Genomic DNA, 24,042 nt, shown 5'->3' with positions numbered 1-24,042 from the left:
TACCAAATATCAAGAAACGTGTATGCGCATAACTTTACCTGGATTTCAGACATAAAACTACTATGTACAGGTAAATATGTGTGTTCCCAGTTAGTTTTGGCTCTGTGTACACAGAGGCTACAAGGTAAACGAAGATCTAAACTAAAATCACGAAATTATAATTATGCCAATAACTCACCGTAACAGATCATCTGAAACCAAAGTTTTGCTAAGTTTTAGCAAAACTTTGAGTTCGGAAATCGATCAGCTGTTTCTCAATCAATTACACACAATCCTATAAATTTCATAAGTCATCGACAGTCATATCTGAATGAAAGTTGTACCCTACAGCAAACTACTGAAAAATATGCCTCTAAATGAGTATACTTTTTCCGATCAAACGAATATATATTATTTTTATTTTATTATTTATGTATTATTTTGTTCTACCGTTCCATTTACTCCCCAAATCTGGTATTGTTGTGGCGTTATTGTAATGATAATACTGGGGCTATGTATGATGCACGGGTTTTGATTATAATGATTGCATAGCGAGTGAAAGTGTTAAAATGTCATAAACAAACGTAAAAGCACTGAAATAATGAGTTTTAAAATAAAACATGCTTATGTGAGGCTGTAACAATTGCTCTCAATTTAGCTTAGCGTGAATCGAAGTGTGGGACACATAGCTACTATTATATTTTATCTGAAGTCGCTTAACCTCTGCTATGACAACGGCCACATAGACTTTCTTTGACAATGGTATGGATATGCTTTGGAAAATGAGTCATAATTATTATTTACCTTTTTTTGCAAGGTCGCTCGACAAGGTATCATTTCCTGTAACTATACGTTTGTATAAAATCACACACATAACATTTACATGAAGAAGTTATGGAGCTCTCAGTATTCCATTTATTAAATTACTTTAGGGACTTGCATGAATAAGCAAGTGTTTTTCGCTTTGACAAAAAGTTTTGTTGTTGTTTTGTATGACTGAAACATCCACGTGGATTCCGTTTGAAAAATATTTTCGTATTTTACGGTATGTTTGCTTACGCATGGATTTTTGTCGAGAAAAATTTTCAAGCGTATCATTTTAAATATTCATAATACACAAGTTTGTTTTATTTTTTTACACTGCTTTCACGTTTGAAAGTATCAGCTGTAACTCTTAGTTTTTATCGTTCATGTTTGCTTAGTTTTATGTAATTAGTAGGTACAGCTTTTTTAGTGTAGTTTTATTTTAATGTTATGATAATTATTTGCTTTTGATTACATGTCATTTAAATATATTAACGGTGTCAGTCAAATGCATATTTAGACAGACAACATATTCCATATTTTATATTGTAAGCACATATTTACAAGTATATAAAGCTACAGAAAAATAATACAAGTTATGTCACTGCATTAATAATATGACTAAAGTATTAAAACTAAAATTAAACCTAAAAATAAAACTAAATAACAAACTACGTACCTATAAAAAAACCACCATTTCTCGTGCATGGAGACCACAATTGACGTGGTACTACTGGTACTGCTTAAAATGTGTTTCAGGCTCATGAAATAAGTATCACATAATTATGAGCAATATTACCTTGCCCGGCATCGTGGGCATTGCCGTTCAGCTCGGTTACGCCACCAGATACTTTTTAATTTAGAAGATTTAACTTCTATTTGGACTTTTTTTTTCTTTTTTTTAATAGCCTATAGTGTGTCCCACTGCTGGGCAAAGGCCTCCCCTGTTTTCCGCCACTCGTCACGGCTCTGTGCATGCTCTCGCCAGCCGCCACGAAATGAGTCCAGGTCTTTCCGCCATCTCATCTTTGGTCTACCTCGGCCTCTGGTAATTTGGATTTATTTTTGTTCTAATTTGGTTAATTTTATTTAATATATCTAATATTAAATTATAAGAATTATAAGATTCAACGTAGGTATAAACGCTTTCGTTTATTTACCGATTCGTCTGACATTAATACTCACGCTCGAAAAGAGACGAGAAAAAATTAGGTTATTATCAAACCATTGGCCTGTAAGATCTAAACTAGGGATGTCACGAATGTCGCATGTGTCACATTCGCGAATGCGAATGCGAATGCGAATATTGAGAATGCGAATGTACGAATGCGAATGCGAATATCGCTGAATTTCATAAAAAACCAAAATAAAAACCAAGCAATCACCAACAACCCGCTAGGTAAAAAAATTTAAAATGCTTACTATTGGTCAAAATGCCGAGTACGAAGTAGTACGAACTTCACGCCGTACGAATTTGACCTATCTGCGCATGCGCGAGTCGACAGTCGACAAGTAGCAATTGGAGCGGCCGGCCCGGGCGAGGAACAAGCTGCGACTTGCACACATTCGCATTCGCAAAACATTCGCATCGTTTGAAGCGAATGCGAATGTCAATGCAAATGTTTAAAAGAATGCGACTAAATAAAGAATCTAAACAAATTATATACACTTGATAAAACAAGAGCTCTTCTTTTCGTAATTAACTATAATTTTATATATGTAGTTAGTAAAGATCGTTATCAACGTGCTGTATTGGTGGCAGAGTATGGTTGCCAAAAAAACAAATACACAAGTATTTAAAACATTACATATACTTAACAAATTATGGAATATATACATATTTATAATTACTTATCCAAATTACATTGAATAAATAACTAAAATTTGTTCAACAGATTTGGCTGTCAGACGTTCACGTCGATTAGAAAAAATCCATTTTAAATAACTAAATGACCTTTCTACGTTGACAGAAGTTACAGGAAGGTTGTTATAAAATCTAGGTATTGTGTCATATCCATACTGTGAATGAAGATACTGGGATTATTCGTGCAATTTATTACACTCCTCCGTGCACTACTTTTGACTTGAACTACTTGAATAACAATTCTAGATAATTAGTCGTAGTTTTATTAAACATTTGATTAATAGGATGTGACGATCCGATAATCTCGTTTCGTACAAATCTATGCATGCATAAATATAATATTATTTTCATTCCAAATAGAAACATCATTCAAAACATCGGTAGCGAAAGTTCTAGGAAACAGGTCGAAACTCGACTTGGCGTCAGGCGATGGTGCGCAGCCAATCACGATCGAGATGAGCGCGTCGGCGCTGGAGGGTGCGCGTCGGATGCCCATATATGGTAATACAAGCGAGCAGGGTCGTCGGGGCTCCGGGGGGACGCTAGCGTGGCAGGTTCGGGCGGGGCCGTCACCCGAGCGGGCTATATAAGCCAGTACACGGGGCGCAGGGGGGCATTCAGGAACGAGTCGCGGGTCGAGGCAGCCACGGGGAGATCTCTCCAAAGAGAAGAAGGAGTCATGTGAGTTCTTTAATATTTATCACTGTTTTTTCTTTGTGATTTCATTATGATGTTCTATTGTGTTTTGTTATATGACTATTTTGTGGTACTTTGAAACATAACTGATTTATTAAGGGTTTTTTTTATACACTTAGAATAATCTATAGATTTTAAATAATTCTCTGAAATTCTGGAGCATATTATATTATAATTTTATTACAATGCTTATCTGCATATTTTCTGTGTATGAGATCCAAGGGTCTTCCATTAATTTCAAAGAATGCTGAAGCAAACTAAATTATTTTATATGAGAACTTATTACAATGTTAATTATATGATTATTTATACAAGCTTTTGCTTTAAATGGACTAAGACAACTAAGGACAACTTCAGAAAAACAATGCTTAACTGCTTGCTTTTGTGTTTGAGATCCAAGGGTCTTACATCAATTCCAAGGAGTTCTGAATCAAATTAAATGATATTTTATGTGTTAATTATATGGTTATTCTGTACAAGCTTTTGCTTTTAAATGAACTAAGGTTCTTAAACAACTTCAGAAAATACTGAAGCAATTTATATTTTATTTATTTTTCAGAAATAAAAGATTATTTTATTTCTGGATATTTGATAATATTGTGATATTATATTTTTATTATTTATTATATCTTTAGAATGAGCTGCTAATGGGGACTATATGTTTGGAGATTTAATTGCTGAAGTATATGGGATAGCTGGGTTTTGAGAAGCTTAGGGACTAGGTTCTGTCGGGAATGCCAGTTTGAATTAAGTATTTTTATTTCGGATTTGTTTTTGATAAATTAAAGAGACTCAGGTCTTTTCTCTTGCTACTTGGCATTGAAGTTATGATGCTTGTTTGGGCAGGAGGTCCAGGCTTGAGTATATCAGCTAAGCGTAACGTGACAGTTGAGGCAAGTTTTGTATAGCAATGCGTACAAGCTTACCACATACAATGATGGCCATTAAATGGAATTGTCTTGTTCAAATATAGTAATTGTAGTCTTCATTTGTCGATATGTTGGAGAGGAGTCTGGGGTTCTATGGTTTATATGGTTCAAAATTTTTAAGAGAACCGGTTGATAGGTTCACATTCCAGAAAAGATGATTCTAAGAAAGGATCCAAGGCCTGGCATTTTAGATGACAGAATAGGCGACCTTACCTCATGCGCAAACCAGGGGTATTTGCCTAAATAAAGCCCTAAATACAAAATAAAACAAGGGGTTCTTGGAATTCTTGAATTGCAGTGTTTTCCTTTAAATTATCTTGAATAGTATCAATATTGAAGATGTATGTTCACTGATTCAATATAAAATAGAAATAATTGAAATAGAATTCCAATTTCATATTCAATTCGAAGAAAGAATTGAATTGGTAAATAGCTCTACGTTGATGGTCACAGCTTAGTATGTATTACCGACTATGTATTGTAATTCGTACTAGGACGCGTTGGGGATAAAACACCTTTAAAAATAAAATTCCTAAAAAATTTGACTAATAAATTGAATTTTTCACCTTAATTATTGTATTTTATTTCTTTCTACTTCACAAAGTGTATATTTGACTATGAGAATTGAAAGAATTTGTTGGTTGTAATTGCTCTATAAAATAAATTATGTATCGGTACTCATCTATAGGGAATATCAGAATAGCGGAAACTATTATTACCTAGGAGGTAGAATTTCTAAATGTTAGGGGAATATCTAGTGTGTTGAAACTTCCTACACTTGAGAAAAGGATTTGTGGTTACTTCGTACAGCTTAGGCGTCCTACCTTTACTAAACGATCACATTTTATTATTTTTCTTATGGCCAAACGTTTTAAATGCAGAACAAAAACAAACAAAATAAATTGGGATTAAATTCAGGGGTAGTTATTGAGCTTAATGGGTCTTGGGTTGTTAAATATATGGGGTGCTTATAGTAGAGTATAGAGTAGGGTAGGTAGGTCACCTTTTGACTGTTACAATTTGGTGCCGTGACCAGCACGTATGCCATATTGCGGTTGTTTGCCACATTAGAATGTTGTTAGCTTCATTTGTTTACATTTGTTCATGTCTTTGTTTTACTTAAGAGTGTATTTGTTTTGTTTTGCAAGTGACATATTTTAATGTCACAATTTGTTGCAGTGAAAAAGGACTCAAGTTGTAGTTTCAACTCATTGTATTAAGTTTGAGTAGTTTTGATTATACGCATCTTATTTATATACAGTGTAACTATATATTGATTACTAACCTTACAGCATTCAACGGGTTTGAAGACAATAAATGGTGATTGACCATTTTCTTTCCACATATCACTTAACACTAGTTCACAATTCACTTACACAACATGTGGTAGTTACTGAATATATAACACATTACACATTTTAACTAGATTTGTTATATTTCGTTTCACAGTAAATGATGAATTCCACTGATAGGTTACGTTGTTTTGCCGGCTCCAATAGTCGTGGAATTGCGGTTAAATTATCACTTATTTTTGTACGGGGGTTTTACCTCATTGATTGTTATGTATGCGAATATATTTCCACTTGATAATAGAATAAATATTACTTTAAAAACTTGATAAACAAGTGAAAACACGGAAAAAGTTGTTTCTTGCTTTTTTTGACAAACTATGGGACTATTGTTACTAGTGAGGAAAAGTGCCATCTGTCAGTAAACTTTAGTGGGCAACACTGACAGAGCGAGTATAGTCTGGTGGGTTACGTGGTTACTAGACTGTGCGCTCAGGTTGAAAATATACGAGGGAATCAAAATTTCATTAAAAAACGGATTTTGATTTTTAGAGGGTTTTATGTCTTTTTTCGACAAAATTGTTCAAAATACTGTAAACAGGGGTTTGGAAGGTTAATTTAGTATTGTATTGTAGGATTAGATAAATAATAATAGATACCTAGTTATTTATTTTATAAGGGGGGCAAAGTTGTTGTTTAACCGTACTTGCCAATGTTGATATTCGCGTAAGCGAGAGATTCTAGTATTGAACCGCGAGCGTAGCGAGTGGTTTGTTGTTTGACCAGTCGTGCCAATGATGATATTTTAATATCTAAGCGGGGAATTTCAGCATTGAACCGCGAGCGTAGTGAGTGGTTTGTTGTTTGACCGGCCGTGCCGATGTTGATACTTGAGTACTTAAGCGAGGGATTCTAGTATTGAACCGCGAGCGTAGCGAGTGGTTTGTTGTTTGACCGGTCATGCCAAAGTTGATAGTAGGGTATTGAACCACGAGCGTAGCGAGTAAAAACGACGCGCTACGGAGTGCTATAAGTCTGTCTGTCTGTCTGTCTGTATGTATGTATGTATGTCTGACTGTCTGTCTGTACGTCTGTCTGTCTGTTCGACTGTCCGTGTGTCTATCTGTCTGTCTGTATGTATGTATGTATGTCTGACTGTCTGTCTGTACGTCTGTCTGTTCGACTGTCCGTGTGTCTATCTGTCTGTCTGTATGTATGTATGTATGTCTGACTGTCTGTCTGTACGTCTGTCTGTCTGTTCGACTGTCCGTGTGTCTGTCTGTCTGTCTGTATGTATGTATGTATGTCTGACTGTCTGTCTGTACGTCTGTCTGTCTGTTCGACTGTCCGTGTGTCTGTCTGTCTGTCTGTACGTATGTCTGTCTGTCTGTCTGTATGTAAGTATGTCTGTCTGTCTGTTCGACTGTCTGTCTGTCTGTACGTCGGTCTGTCTGACTGTATGTCTGTCAGTTTGTTCTGTCTGTCTGTATGTAAGTATGTCTGCATGTATGCATGTATGTCTGTTCGACTGTCCGTCTGTCTGTGTGCGTGTTTGTCAATGCTATCGTAGCTCCCGAGCGTAGGAACCAACTTATATTTATTTTTTGTTTGAAAACTGAATTAGTCGGGAGTGTTCTTAGTCATGTTTCATAAGAAAGCGTAGGAAAGTTAGTTTTAGTGTTTAGTAATGTTAGCGAGCTAAACTTTAAGCTAAAATCTTTTATAGGTAAAATTGATCAATTGATTTAGGGATTGTGGGAATTTCAAACTATGTCACACGGGTGGTTAGTGGTCAACAAATTCGTATTTATGCTAACAGCGTAAGTGGCTCAGCGGCAGTACGTCGGACATGTGATTCGAGGGTCCAGAGTTCGAACCTCCGATGGGATAATCAAATTTTTCTGTTTTTTTACTTTTCCTGTTTTTCTAGGATATTTGGGTAATTTATATTTATATACAGTTATATTTTTGATTTTTTGATTTTGATTATCTATAGAATTTATGAATATACTGTTATGCTATTGTTTGTAAAGTTGTCGCCGATTTATTGTTACACCTACGTTTCGATACGTAATGAATGATTCAGTTTAAAGTTCTAACGACCATTATAGATTTTGTTGTTGGATCAGCGAGAAAGAAAAATCAACTTAAGTAGAATAAAAAGGGAAATTCCAAAAATAATACATCATAATTTATATTCACATATTTCTAGGCAACTTAAATTTCTTGTTTTAAGTTTTATTTCTAGGTTAAATATTATTTCTAGGTAGTTTTAGTTTATTTCTGTAAGTTTTACTTTGTAAGTACATAGCCGCAATAGGTTAGTTTCAATGTCTTCAACATACCTACTTGTTTAGCATTTATTTAGTATTTTACGTGTAGTAAGATCAGTCGGTAGTCGCTTTCGTAAAACTAGTGCCTACGCCAAATCTTGAGATTCAAACGAGAAGAGGGACGGCCGCGCCCGCACCCGCGCCGCCGCCTCGTCGCCTACCGTCGCCGCCTCACTCACCGTGTCGTCACGCGCCACGCGCTTGTCAGCCTTCGCCGCCGCCGCTTCATGCACCGCCTCGCCTAGTCATGCTCCATGGGCTAGTCAGACCGCTTACCGTCGCCGCCTTGCCTGCCGTCGCCGCCTTGACTGCCGTCGCCGCCTTGCCTGCCGACGTCGCCTTGCCTACCGTCGCCGCCGCCTCGCCGCCGCCGCCTCGCCGCCGCCGCCCGCCGTCGCCGACTAGTCCCAACTGGTTGACGACTACTTCAGATAGAGAGCTCTGGAAAACCTAGGAGCAGGACTTTATCCTATAGAATAAGGGTTCTCACTTAAAACTTAACATGTTCTTAACTTACCTTTACTTAATTTACTTTTATCTTTACTTAATCTTAGTGTTGATATGTATAGGTCTATTGTATGGTTATCAACATTAGAGTAGGAAGTTCTATAATTTGATAGATGGTCAAAATAGAATAGATTTGTGTTTACCAACGGCAAACAGGATAGTCTAGTGAGTTGGATTTTGTTAGTTAGTATGGCACAAACTTAACGCCTGTCATTTTGTAATAGCAATTCTACGTAGTGAACGATTGTTGTCTTCAACATTTAGGATATCGTTGTTTATATACGCGGTTAGTGTAAGGTTTCATGTAATCTTTATTCTATTAATTAACATGTATTAGTTCTTATTTAGTCTCTAAGCTCGTTTTAATCCTTCAGTTTTTGTAATGAGCTGCCATATAGTTTATAAGACGTCCATATGTCGTCAGGGTTTTAGTGTTAGCAACTAAAGCAAAGATTACTTCAGCTTTCTTCGTATGAATAGTGGCACTGAAACTTGGTAGTTCATGTGCTCTGCCTACCTCTTTATGGGATATAGCCGTGATTATATGTATGTATGAGTAGAAATATGAAAGGGTTTAAAGAACAACACTGAAGGAACGTTTTTGTAGGGATTGTTTTAAGGAACTAACACTTTAAGTACATATCATTAAACATCATCACTTAATATTATAAGTAAGCAAGTATGTAAACATGCTTTATTGCACCATTTTACACATTACATTTATGTATACGTAATGTTGAGTGAGAGCATAAATAGGTAGCAATAGGCAGTCTTATCACTAAAAAGCGAATAAAATAATAGTCTATGTCAGCGACTTTTACAACTTTCTTTTATGAATGTGTATAAGTATGGCTCGCAAAGCCGAACTTGGTTTTAAATGTCTTCGATTGTTATGTCTGCCCATACAGCTAAACTGTAGAATGAATCATCATCGGCGTTATTTCTGGACCGGACCGATACTACTTTGAAATCTTCAAAAAAAAGTGTACACCTATCTTAAAGGCCGGCAACGCACCTCCGACACTTCTGGTGTTTCCGGTGTCCATGGGTGGCAGTGATCGCTTACCAGTAGGCGACCTGTCTGCTTGTTTGCCTCCTACCCCATAAAAAGTTATATGTTTTACCAAACATAGTCACATAATGTGATAGATATTATATAAGTACGTGTAGATGAGAGTTGCATAATTTTTATTTCTCTTATAACATTGTGTTTTTATATTTTTAGGTCTACACTACTTATCTTGTTCTTGTATAATGGTGGGTCAAGACTTTTATATAAGGGGGGGCACGTGAAGATGCAGGAAGTTCGAAGTTGAAAGAAACCAAGATTTATAAGTTAGCGGGACATATTTGAAATGTTTATTTACCTTTTTGTTGTTTTTACTAACCCTATTTATTTTTGTTGTGTACTGTTATGTTTTTCCATTGTTTTGTTTCCCCATTTATAGCTTAGTAAACTTAGAAGTTTATGTGAATTGACTCAAGGCACAGTGGAGTAAATATCAGCTAGAAGATACTAAAAGGTTTCAAGAATTGTTGCGGGGACCGCTTTCTATCCGGCGGGCCGTATAATTACGTGTTTGTCATCGACGTGGTAGAAGAAATTGGTAAAATGGTAAATGAAGTCAGACTAGTTAGAGTCAGTTAGCAGTTTCATATTATGTCGAGGTAAGTGAGCATGTCTGAATTATTATAATCTTCGTGTTTTACTTATGTAACTTTATAGATTCGGCGAGATAGATCTACAATATAATGCATTCGATTAAATTCGAATCTTCTTGTGATTAGGTAGGTAGGTACTTTATTGGTTCGAACCATGTCGCAACAGTAGCGATATAACAAAGTGAGTGCAACCGTAGTTTCATTGAGTTTTATTGTAGATTATGTTGCTCCGTAATTGTCAGTTTTAACATTACTCCGTTTATTTAAAATTAGAAAGGATTTTCATGTTATTCTTTTATATTTCCTTTAACAAAACTAGAGACGTAGTATATTAAACGTTTTAGTCCTTAAATTAACCAGTCTTTTAAATTTTTGATAAGCACTCATATCAGTAAACTTTCAGATTAACATTAGAGTCAAGTAAGGTCAAATAGAGTCAAGTAGTATTATGAAATGTTTCACTCTTAACTTTAATTAGTTTCTTAAACCAAGGTAACTGGTAAGTACTTGTTTTACTAGATATATTAGTAGATTACCATTATCGTCGGGTATTCATAGTATTGCTTTCGTCGACGCCGAGCTCACGGAGGTCTACGTTCACTCTATCCGCTCAACGATATTTAGGGAGACTAGCAGGACGGCGTTCTCCCATGCTCTCAAGGCGAATGTGAGGTAACGATACCGCTCAAAACCGAACGAAACGGTGTGTTCTTGTGTTGAAGGACGAAACTCATTTTGGGTTATCGTGCCAGCGAAGTAAGTAGTAAGTAATAGGTATAAGTAAGTACCAAGTAAGTAGTAAGTATTTGTTCTATTATATATTCTGTGGAAGTAGGTATGTAAGTAGGTATTCATAATATTGCATGTCAAAGGAAAATATTTTTCATACCTACTCAGTAAAATCTGCGTCTATTATATTCAATTGTTTAAATCCAATTTTACATTCCAATTCTATAGTATCGATTCAGTAAATAAGGGATAGTTCATCACGTTTTTCATAAACATAGATATACCTATTTATACCTCCTAGTTGTTTGATTTTGATTTTGAAAAACATAGACGTGATTTTTAGAAATAGTAAAAGTTAGGTACGTCGAATTTCAACTCAATGTAATGGTCAGCAGAGGGTAAGAGTATGTACTTACTATTGTATTGTATTGTACTGTATTGTAGTACGGGCGATTTTCCGCAACCGATTTCTTGCGCGTATTTTGCGTGATGTATAAGCTAACTATTATCAATAGGTATTCTAATTATAAGCAGATTAACGAAATAAGACGTAAGTAGTTTGTCATTACCATCATTATACATAGATAAACTTACATTAAGAGGTTAAAGGTGCATCCTACTCAAGTACTCAGGGAGTTTTCGCATTCGATATCGGTCGGATCGGATAGTGTGAGAACACACTTAAAGTTACATTTCAATTTTCATAGTTGTGTTTGAATGTATGTACCTGTAAATGTGTGGTTGAATGTAGGTATGTATAGTTTTGTTTTTGAATGTAGGTATGTAATGTATGTATGTTACGAGACTATTTAGAAGTCATTTATTTTCTATTAAGGGCTATTCATCTATTCATTCCTTTTGAAATCGTTGACGTAATTAAATAAATCTTAAAGTAAGAGAAATAAACTAAGTGTATTAATCACTATTCATTTTCATCACCAAAACCTAAATCATAGAATTTTTGTGTGTAATTTGTGACAGAAGAAGAAAAGTTAGTTTCGCAAAGAGGACCTGAAGTAGGCCAACAAGTATGTAAAGGAACACTTTTGTATTTTAAATGTAATTGTAGATATGTGTATGTATATTATTTTAGTATTCGCTTGTTTCAAGTGATACTGTAATGCTTGTGGTTGAAACATGATGTTTTAGCATAATATCACTTTACATGATCCTAATAACGCCATCTAGTTTCAATTTGTTGTCTTTAGAGGGTAATGGGTAGATTGGTGACAACATACATTTTTTTATTTTAAAAAGTAGGGTGTCGCGAAAAAAATGAAGATGGACCGTCAAGAAGAAGAAGATGAGAGGTCAATGAGAAATTACGTCATTTTAGAAATGTAAACTGTGGGGTTTAATTGTTTTATGTACGTGAATGGGACGGTGTATGCCGTAATCGTATGTATAAGCGGTACGTGCGAGTGTGTTATTGTCGCGGGGTAAGTGTTATACGACTGTTCGTGTATTTACAGGACTAGTTCTAAATGTGTTTAGTGTCCGTTTATGTTTATCGTGTGACATTTTGTCCGCAACTTTTGGTAACGCTCTTGCTTCTACGGTGGTAAAATAATCAGGAAAAAAGTCGAGAGAAATTAAATGTCGAGGCAATCTGTCATCGTCGATATACATTGCCTATTTCAACACAGTCGCCGTAGCACACTTAGTTCAGTGGATTGGGCTACGAAGCGGTAGAGTACCGGTTCGAACCCCGGCAATGAAATATTTTTGTGTATTTTATTGTTTGAGTTTTTTCCTTTTAATTTGTTTTAGTTTAGTTTTAAGGTTCTTCCTCTATATTTATTTTAGTTTTGTTTTTAATCTTATTGTTCAAGGTTATCCATTTGTGATTAAACTTTGGTCAATTGGTTCCTTTATTTAGCTTCTCACAATTTGAACCCTTTAGAATACGCTAAATTTTAGTTGTCACGGGGGCATGTATGCCAGCGAGTAAAGAGAGTTGTAATTATTACGACGTGTGTTAAAGAGGACTTTTGTTGTGAGTTATTCCGTGGTTAGTTATCACAACTGAGTATGTAAAAGTTTAGTTCGCAGGGGGGCACGTGTGCCAGCATGTCAAATTGTAATTAGTTTGTGTAAGCACCAGATGAATTAAATTGTAAGTGTATGTGTGTGTTACTTTTGTTTCCGTTTGACTTAATTAGTAACTGGGGGGGGGGGTGTGCTCGTCATCATAATTCGACAAAGGTTAGAAGCCAGTAACTAATAGTTTTACATTTACAGATTTAGTCAATAGCATAAAACTTGCAATGACACGGGGGCAAGTTTCATAAGTAACATGCGTTAAATTTAGTGTTAGGATATCTAGTTATGGTGGCGTAGTAGTATCTATTTACGCATCGCTACATGACAATATTGTTCTTTAAAGTATGTTTCTTATCATGTGGATGGGAAATGAATAGAAATATTTTATTCAAGGACCTAGCAACAATGATCTACAATGTAATGACTATGTGCGAGTCTCGCTATTTGGAAAGTTGTACGAGAACCTATTAATTAGATCTTAGCTTGATGAACCAATTAGCTACTTACACTAAAATTTATTATTTTGTTTATCAGGCATAGATTTGTCATGTTCTTCTATTCCCAAGTAAAATTGATTGTAAATAAGGTCATCCTATAAGCCGTCTATAAGCCGTCATTTTATCCTCCACCTATGTAGTTAAAAATATCGTGTAACTGTAACAGTATTAATTTTGCGATTTTGTGTGGGGGAAACTAAAAAATAAAGGTTAATCCAAGGTTCATATTTTGTTTGTAATTACGCTAACTCGACGCGTTTCGTGCTTCGAGCTTTTGAGTTACAGAGCCAGCAGCAGTTGTACGGGACAGCAGTAGTAGTACGGGCCAGCAGTTGCAGTAGGAAATTTACGATTTGAAGTGGCTGTCTTCGCCTGAAGCCCCTCCAAGAACATATTTGTGCAGTCAGCATCTACTACTTCAGCAGAATAAACAAGTTCAAAAACATCTGAAGAGGATCTGGATAGAGAAGAATGAGACGTGGTAATCGTTTGGTTCAGGATATTTGTGGCTGGTCAAATGTAAAATGAACATGTTACCATTTTGTAGTTAGAATACCTAAGTTAAGTGGCATAGCGCGTAGTAATTTTGATTAAAGCAATTGGCGTAACTAATTTAGCGTAAATTAAAATACATTTTGCGTAAATTTAATTGCAATTTAGCGTAAATAATTAAGCGTAATTTTTAGAGCATATAAGGCGTAACCTAGCGTAATTTTTAGAGCATATAAGGCGTAACTTTTATGGTTGAAGTGATGTGGGATTGGTTTTTGGTGGTTGTGGGTGGCCAGTGCATGTGCGGGGCTATGGCTTTTTGTTGAACAGCAAGTCATGGTTTCGTATGTGTAAGGGTTTATTCATGACTATCAGGAATTAATTCTAACGTTGCTCTGACTATATTTATTTTTAGCGTAATTTGTCTCAACCAATTACGTTAAACATTAAGCGTAAGCGTAAACTTTAATTATAAGTTATGTTTTGTAGTATAGTATACTATGTAGATTTTTTCAATATAAAGCATAATGCAATATATATTTTATTCAAAAGGAAATGGGATTAACTTTTTTTACTGTCAATATTTTGATTGTTTGCAACTTTGTATTAAACTGTATGAAAGAGCGAGTGAGGAAGAATAAAAGATGATTGAATGGAACATGTATGATATGTGTGTACGACTCAGATGATGTTTGTGTAGATGTAAGAGAGGATGGATGAAAGAATTGATGTATGATTTTGTATGAGAGAGTTTATTAAGAGTTGTTTATCATCAAATATTGACAACAGTTATTGTTATTTGCAAACGGGGAAAGGGGACAAAGATGTGTTATCAAGAGAATATTGGTGTTAGGTTAAGGTCATACCTTTTATAGGTAAATTCTTTTTGATAACACAATACTCTACAAGAAGCTATCACTATTCGTCCGTCACACTCTCTATGAACGAGTGGGTTTGCAGAAGGAGTGTTTTGATTTAGTTTGCTTAACCTATCTTAGGGGATCCGGGGTACCGGGCTGCACAGCAAGCACGTGGAAAAAAAAAAACCATGTGTTTGAACTGCAGTGACGTGGCGGTCCTACCTTTGGAGAGAAATGTGTGCCTCTGATAGACAGTTTTGGTTATTGCTATTTAACTGAAAAGCTTTCTATAGAAATGATTTTTTTGAAATCAATTGCTTTGTAGATTAGTATGGCATTTTGCAGCCGATATACATCCAGATATGTATAATTTTTATAGTAATTTTTCATCATAAGTAGGATTATGATAATAATAACTTCCACAAAATAAAATAAAGTTATTATTAATGTAATAGCAAGGCTGAGGCTGTCCAGGAGTTCCTTCCTGTCCATTTGTATTACCAGTAACTCGGTCGAGACTTTCAAATACTTTTAAGGATGTCTTCTACATTCTTAACTGACCATTTGGCTGACTCCTGAGCTTACGTGATGTGGGGTGGTCAAGCATGTGAATTAAAACACATGTTTGAATTACTTCGTGTCCATCTATCCTGACGCTAACCTCAGATAAGGAATCTAGAGTTCGTTTGGGTTCCACACGAATAAAAAAAAAAAATCGAGTGGAAATCATTTGAGCCATAACGTAATATATATGAATTCAAAATACTTCTAGCTTTCTTGCTTGGAAATAGAGTACTACATCACGCCAAGAAAGAAAGGAATCGGTTGTCCTGTGTGGGTTATTGACTGGAGTTATTGCCACTGGGAAAAAGTGTTGGAGGTTACCGCAAAGGTTTTTCCATTCTTTATGGGGAGGTTTTCGTTGTTTCTGGACATCTGGGCAATGTAGGTGGTGGAATCTCAATGGCTACGGTCGTAGATTCCGGATGAAACGCGAGGACTTTGCTACATAGGGCTCACTTGCCTCACAACCAAGTGTCGCATGGAGGGTGGAAATTCTGTCTGAAAGCAATTGGACTCATGGGTCATAATTCTGTGGGTTTATAATTTCATGCCGGATAATTTGTTTCCTTTCTAGTAATGGTCACTTTATACACCACATTTACATCAAAGGGTTAAATAACAATATCTGATTTAGAGTGGGAACATTTGTGCTCCGAGTCAAGGGTTACGAAACCTTTCCTCTGTGACAAATGTTGGGGGCAATTGTGACGATCCGATAATCTCGTTTCGTACAAATCTATGCATGCATAAATATAATATTATTTTCATTCCAAATAGAAACATCATTCAAAACATCGGTAGCGAAAGTTCTAGGAAACAGGTCGAAACTCGACTTGGCGTCAGGCGATGGTGCGCAGCCAATCACGATCGAGATGAGCGCGTCGGCGCTGGAGGGTGCGCGTCGGATGCCCATATATGGTAATACAAGCGAGCAGGGTCGTCGGGGCTCCGGGGGGACGCTAGCGTGGCAGGTTCGGGCGGGGCCGTCACCCGAGCGGGCTATATAAGCCAGTACACGGGGCGCAGGGGGGCATTCAGGAACGAGTCGCGGGTCGAGGCAGCCACGGGGAGATCTCTCCAAAGAGAAGAAGGAGTCATGTGAGTTCTTTAATATTTATCACTGTTTTTTCTTTGTGATTTCATTATGATGTTCTATTGTGTTTTGTTATATGACTATTTTGTGGTACTTTGAAACATAACTGATTTATTAAGGGTTTTTTTTATACACTTAGAATAATCTATAGATTTTAAATAATTCTCTGAAATTCTGGAGCATATTATATTATAATTTTATTACAATGCTTATCTGCATATTTTCTGTGTATGAGATCCAAGGGTCTTCCATTAATTTCAAAGAATGCTGAAGCAAACTAAATTATTTTATATGAGAACTTATTACAATGTTAATTATATGATTATTTATACAAGCTTTTGCTTTAAATGGACTAAGACAACTAAGGACAACTTCAGAAAAACAATGCTTAACTGCTTGCTTTTGTGTTTGAGATCCAAGGGTCTTACATCAATTCCAAGGAGTTCTGAATCAAATTAAATGATATTTTATGTGTTAATTATATGGTTATTCTGTACAAGCTTTTGCTTTTAAATGAACTAAGGTTCTTAAACAACTTCAGAAAATACTGAAGCAATTTATATTTTATTTATTTTTCAGAAATAAAAGATTATTTTATTTCTGGATATTTGATAATATTGTGATATTATATTTTTATTATTTATTATATCTTTAGAATGAGCTGCTAATGGGGACTATATGTTTGGAGATTTAATTGCTGAAGTATATGGGATAGCTGGGTTTTGAGAAGCTTAGGGACTAGGTTCTGTCGGGAATGCCAGTTTGAATTAAGTATTTTTATTTCGGATTTGTTTTTGATAAATTAAAGAGACTCAGGTCTTTTCTCTTGCTACTTGGCATTGAAGTTATGATGCTTGTTTGGGCAGGAGGTCCAGGCTTGAGTATATCAGCTAAGCGTAACGTGACAGTTGAGGCAAGTTTTGTATAGCAATGCGTACAAGCTTACCACATACAATGATGGCCATTAAATGGAATTGTCTTGTTCAAATATAGTAATTGTAGTCTTCATTTGTCGATATGTTGGAGAGGAGTCTGGGGTTCTATGGTTTATATGGTTCAAAATTTTTAAGAGAACCGGTTGATAGGTTCACATTCCAGAAAAGATGATTCTAAGAAAGGATCCAAGGCCTGGCATTTTAGATGACAGAATAGGCGACCTTACCTCATGCGCAAACCAGGGGGTATTTGCCTAAATAAAGCCCTAAATACAAAATAAAACAAGGGGTTCTTGGAATTCTTGAATTGCAGTGTTTTCCTTTAAATTATCTTGAATAGTATCAATATTGAAGATGTATGTTCACTGATTCAATATAAAATAGAAATAATTGAAATAGAATTCCAATTTCATATTCAATTCGAAGAAAGAATTGAATTGGTAAATAGCTCTACGTTGATGGTCACAGCTTAGTATGTATTACCGACTATGTATTGTAATTCGTACTAGGACGCGTTGGGGATAAAACACCTTTAAAAATAAAATTCCTAAAAAATTTGACTAATAAATTGAATTTTTCACCTTAATTATTGTATTTTATTTCTTTCTACTTCACAAAGTGTATATTTGACTATGAGAATTGAAAGAATTTGTTGGTTGTAATTGCTCTATAAAATAAATTATGTATCGGTACTCATCTATAGGGAATATCAGAATAGCGGAAACTATTATTACCTAGGAGGTAGAATTTCTAAATGTTAGGGGAATATCTAGTGTGTTGAAACTTCCTACACTTGAGAAAAGGATTTGTGGTTACTTCGTACAGCTTAGGCGTCCTACCTTTACTAAACGATCACATTTTATTATTTTTCTTATGGCCAAACGTTTTAAATGCAGAACAAAAACAAACAAAATAAATTGGGATTAAATTCAGGGGTAGTTATTGAGCTTAATGGGTCTTGGGTTGTTAAATATATGGGGTGCTTATAGTAGAGTATAGAGTAGGGTAGGTAGGTCACCTTTTGACTGTTACAAGGATTAAAATAATATACACTTCGCGTAATGTATTTTTATGACATACATAATTAATGTCATTTGACGTTTATTGTTTTAAAAATATATAGTTGGTCGGAAAAGGCTATGTACCGTAGAGGTGTAATCCTAAGAAGGTAAGTATTTATTTTGTAGTTAAAAACAAAGTGAATATTTAAAATGTATTTGTTTTTTTTTTTGCCAACCGTACCATTTGCCACGAAAAGAGCACCTTGATAACGATCTTTAGTAGTTAGGTACTACATTATCTCAAGAAGTTACAGACAGTATTTACATAATAATGCAAAAAACGTATGCGCTCTCGGACCTGATTTATAACATATAATTAGCTAATAATCGTTTGTCATGATGGCTTATCGTAGGCACATCAGATCTCGGACACTGGCGATCAAATATAATGAAAGAGGTGCGTTCCTAGCACACAGTCTAAGCTCGTGTAGGTGAACGCGTACCATGCTTGTATGAGTGAGATATGACAGGTCGACTGTTTGCGTTTTTGACAGGCGGTAACTGTGAGGTAACCGAGAGGGGGGCGGCACATTCAGCGGGGAGCGGGAGTGGCCATACTGTACGATAGTACTTTTTACTATACTGTGTCGAAGGTATTTGTATTTAAGAAAAACATTCTAATCAGTTCAGTATTTTTTATGAATAAGTAAGAGTTTAAATGACAAATGGTACTAAAATGTTACTCTCTATTGCCGTTCTTGTAATAATAAACACTAAACTTCTCCCGTTATTCCCTAGCTAGTCTAAATACCCTACAGTACACCCATCTCACCAGATCAAACAGCAAAGTGCCTGTTAATGAAAACGAAACATTAACTGCTTAAGTCTACTGAAATTACAGACTGCCCAAAGCGCCCGTCGGTGGTTATAAATTGAGTCAGTAATTGGCAAACAGTGCAACACTGCCATTCTGATTCATCGCAGAGCAAAAGACTCAAATAGGGACAAATCTTGACTGGGCGGCAATTGTAACTACCCCCGACGCAAAAACGACGGGGTGTTATAAGTTTGACGTGTCAGTCTGTCTGTCTGTTTGTTTGTTTATCTGTCTGTCTCTCTGTCTGTGTGTGTCTGTCTGTGGCATCGTAGCTCCCGAACGGATGAACCGATTTAGACTTAGTTTTTTTGGTTTGAATGCTGAGTTAGTCGGGAGTGTTCTTAACCATGTTTCATGAAAATCGGTTCACTATGTCACGGTCGGGGGTTTTTTCAAAATTTTAATTTTGTGATTAGGTGGTTCCATTATTACACTACTTATGATGTTGAGTTCTACATGTATCCACTGAACACGCCTACCATATATAAACCGGTGGACATTCTATTTAATTTGCCCCGCAGTACCTTAAAAGCATTTTATATTTTCACAGAAATTCACGAATGCTTTAATGATAATTTAGTGAGTTTCAGTACAAGAAGTAGTAACGTTGACCGGCAAGCGTGCCAATTACTCATGTTCCATGTTCGATGGAAAACTACATAAGTATTATGTACTAAATTTGTATCTACCCATTTCTGTCAAAAATAATTGATGTCGTTTGAGATTCTACCCGTGCTTGTCGATATTCCTCATAAATAAATAAATATTATTAGGACATTGATTGACTGAGTTCCACGGTAAGCCCAAGAAGAAATATACAAATACTTACATAGAAAACATCCATGACTCAGAAACCTGTGCTCATCACATAAATAAATGCCCCTATTGGGATTCTAACCCGGGACCGCGGCTTAGCAGGCAGGGTCACTACGCGCTAAGCCAGACGGGTCGTCAAAATAATAGTAAAAACAAGTGTGTACTGCTACTTCTCGTTTTGCTCTTATTCAAATCGTCTTAGATGACGGATGGAATTTTGAACACCCTTATTTTTACATTGGACGGTACTAAACTTTATACTATAAATAAACAATTAGATTTTATTCGTTGTCAAAAAATCACGTACTAGTAGATATCTAATAAATCTACGAAGGAACTTCTCATTTTTACCCTTACTCGCGATACCAGTAAGAATAAACAGCTTGCAAGCTGCCTCAGCCTTTCTGCGTTCCGTCTACTCAGACCAATCGCTTCATACTTGCATAATTTCCTCTCGAGACAAAATGGCTTATGTGAAATGAATGAATATCTTGTACGTCGAATAGAGATGACGACTACATTTAAAAATGGCATTTCGTTTAGTCCGTCAGTTAGACTGTCCAAAAATACTGAACACATATTTTTCGCTTTATCTAATTAGTGAAAAACTACAGAGATACAGAGCATCAAAGTTCGGGAGTGGGGGCTTATGACGTCACTTTTAAGAAAAAATTGTACGGCGTAACGTCACGCGAAACTTCAACGCACTGTATCGTCGTAATTTTTCGTTTACGAGAAAAAAGAAAAAATATGTGTCCAAAATGTTCTGATAATGTAAGTGACGGACAATTTTTTTTTACTCGTCTCGCCTCTTGAAAGAAAATTTTCACGTTGGTTGATCGATAACGTTTTGCCATAATATTATAATTGGCGGATATTAAATTGAGCTTTTAAAACTTCTGCTTTATAATATTAATTAAATATTCAGTAATATTGAAATAAGAATATTTGTGGCTGCGCTGCTCTTTGCACTCGTATTTATAGTGCAGTATGAATTTTATGTAACTACCTACCTGTCTTATATTTTATGTAAATGCGAAAGTTACTATTGTTTTTCTACATTTAAATTCTTCATACTACTTCTACGTATACTGTTGAACCAATTCAGAGAACATTTGGTATGGATATTATTTGAAGCCTGAGGAAGAACCTAGGATAAGTTTAATTAAGAAAAACGGCTGAATTAAACCGTCATACGAGGATCTGTGGCCGTATCATGGTCGTTTTTGTCACTTGTCATATCATGCATCACTTTTACACTTATACTCGTATATACGTGTTAAAATGGGACAGACATGGTGACGAAATAGATAAGCAGTCGTTCGTCTTAGCCATACTACAAATATCTCAAACGATAAATATGTAGTTATTGAGCCTACAGAGCTAAAATATAAGGTTTCATAAGATCTTTTAAGTAATAAGAGTTTTGAATGATTCACGGTTATTTTCATTAGAATAAATTTTGATTAGGTGAAGTCAGAATTAAACAAACGTAGTGACACTGTGAGTGTAGTGTGTTTGGACAGGCCATCGAGTGTGAATGCGACCATTGGTAATGCTGAAAGTGAACGCAGCCGACGACGGGTAGATCGCGTGCTGCCTACGCAACTTTGACATCCACCCGCCTTCGTCAGTTTTCCGTGATCATGATGCATGCACTGCGTCGAAATATCGGGAGCTCTACAAAAATCAAATAGGTAATCACGGTCTATATCCCGGTCAATATAAATCTTTTAAGTACCTATTTACGCGTATGTAAAATTTTCTCATCTTCTATGTGCAGGAATTCCGCTTATCTTCAATCAGCTCGTCAAGTTTCAAAAATATACACTTTTTTCGCTCTACAAAGGAGGTCGGAAAATTTGCGAGTTACGAGGCGTGGCTTTACTCTTCAAGCAATTTAATAAAAACTCGGGCGGGTCTGACCTATACTCAGGGTATCCTAGCCACCGTCACAATCGCTTACACTTCGATGGAATCAGACGTTACTTTTTTATACTCTATTATATGTACAATAAATTTACTAATAGTAGTATTTTTAGGTATTTTAACTTAGGTAGGTATGGTAAAACTTAAAATTATAAAAAAAAATGTAAATTAGTCTTAATTACTTTTAATTAACTCTGTAATTGTATCACATGGTGGGCTGAAAGATACAGGCCTAGCCTAGTTTGGAGTCCACCGGACATTGCCTGTGTGATATGTAAAACTTTGTGATTTTAATTAATAAATTTACTTACTTACTTTCTTTCTTTGTGAAAATCAATGATAAAACAATAATCTAGAAATTACGTCGCTAATCCGCAAACAGAGAACGTGCTAGTCAATCACTGCTAATTCATAATACTGTCTTGCATATTTTTATATGAAATTAAATTTTAAACGTTTCACCATCCCATCGCGAAAAATAAATACATACATAAATATATCAAACTACCACCAAAAATACAAAACTCGACACGTGTGTTGAGAGAGTCGACAGGCATCGAGGCATCCTCAGGATTTGCTGGAGATGTTGACGGTTCAAGCTCCGGTAACTGACGTCAAGTGTCTCTCTATTGTTCTTCTGTAGTAGCAAGAGTCAGATTGCATTTCGATCGCCACGAAGCGTCACCGATTGTCACTGTGGCTAGGCTGGCTGAATCTACGTGTGCGGTAATTCTCTATATTTGAAAAGGCCTTTAGAATGTTGGAAAGTCAAATTTAAAAATGTTTGAAGGCGTACTCGCTTTGTGGATTAGGCCACTTGAGTTCTGCGATCGACATGTTTTCGGGTTTATGAATGATGGTTTTGTAAGCTCAGGTTTTGAAGACCTCTTCATATTTTGAGAGCGTTTGTAAATGTGAAGTATTTAAGGGGCCATGGCCATTTTAAAACCTTACTGCTATTTTACTTCAATATTGCATCCTCCAGATTTAATTACTATGTAGTCCGTTTTTCGACGTACTGCATCGTCACACACTTTTAGATATTAAAAAAAAGTAGAAATATTGACTATCCAGTCATTCACCCGGTCCCGATCCGGTCATCTGAACCAATCATATTCATTCGTTTTTCTTGTACGGCATCGTCAACATCGTTCCCGGTTATTTTCATCGTGAATTACAGTTTTATGTTATAAAGTGCACGAAACATGGGCAAACGTAAACACAAACGTGATGATAAGGATATTCGTCGAAAGATTCGACGTTTGGAGGAGAAATTGCGGCATAATAGGCGCAAAGGTAAAACTACCCCCTATTTTAACTTTTTTATTTTAGGTGTGGCATGACCGCCTTATAATTTTACTGTGATGTTGTAAGATGAGCACTGTCTTGACGTGGTAACACGAGATGTTATCCTGACAGTCATTATTGTTATTCCTTGATGTGGTAATACGAGATATTGCCCTGGGATGACTATTTGTTGATTCTTGACGTGGTAATACGGGATATTGCCCTGAATCAAAAATTGTACTTTCTTAACGTGGTGATACTGCGATATCATCCTGAAAGTAACAATGTTAAATTATCTTTTTAGATTTGGACCGAAGATCTGAAACTTCGACGTCAAATTCATCACAAAGTCCTTATCGCGGCGACGCCTCCGAAGACAACTATGACGAGTCGGGTGAAGATTATGTTCTGCAGGAAGAAGCTTTGATGGAAGATGAGTTACACGACAGTGCTCCCAGCTTGGCACCTCAGTTGCAGTCAGTGGTAAATACAGCAGCGGGTTCCTCGTGTTTAGCCGCAGCGGCACCAGCGCCCGCCGTACCGCAAGTACAAGCGGTACCTCAGGTACAAGCGGCCGAACCGATCACTTCGGTTCGATCAGACCCTGTCCAATCACCACGATTGATGGATGTAAACCAACCATCTACATCTGCTCTCCCTCAGGAAATTTTAAATATGTTGGGAGAAGCAAAAATGATAGATGAACCGCTGGGTGAAGATATTCCTAATGAGCTCTCTGAACGTTGGGGAAAAATCTTAAGGGACGGGTTGGCCAAGGAGGTCAAGCAATCTCTCGTAGAAAAAATGCTTATACCGAGCAATTTTTTATTAGCTCGCGCACCCAAGCTGAATCCAG

This window comes from Leguminivora glycinivorella, chromosome 15, assembly GCF_023078275.1.
Source record: "Leguminivora glycinivorella isolate SPB_JAAS2020 chromosome 15, LegGlyc_1.1, whole genome shotgun sequence".
In the NCBI taxonomy this organism is placed as follows: Eukaryota; Metazoa; Arthropoda; class Insecta; order Lepidoptera; family Tortricidae; genus Leguminivora; species Leguminivora glycinivorella.
This window is presented reverse-complemented; position numbering follows the sequence as displayed.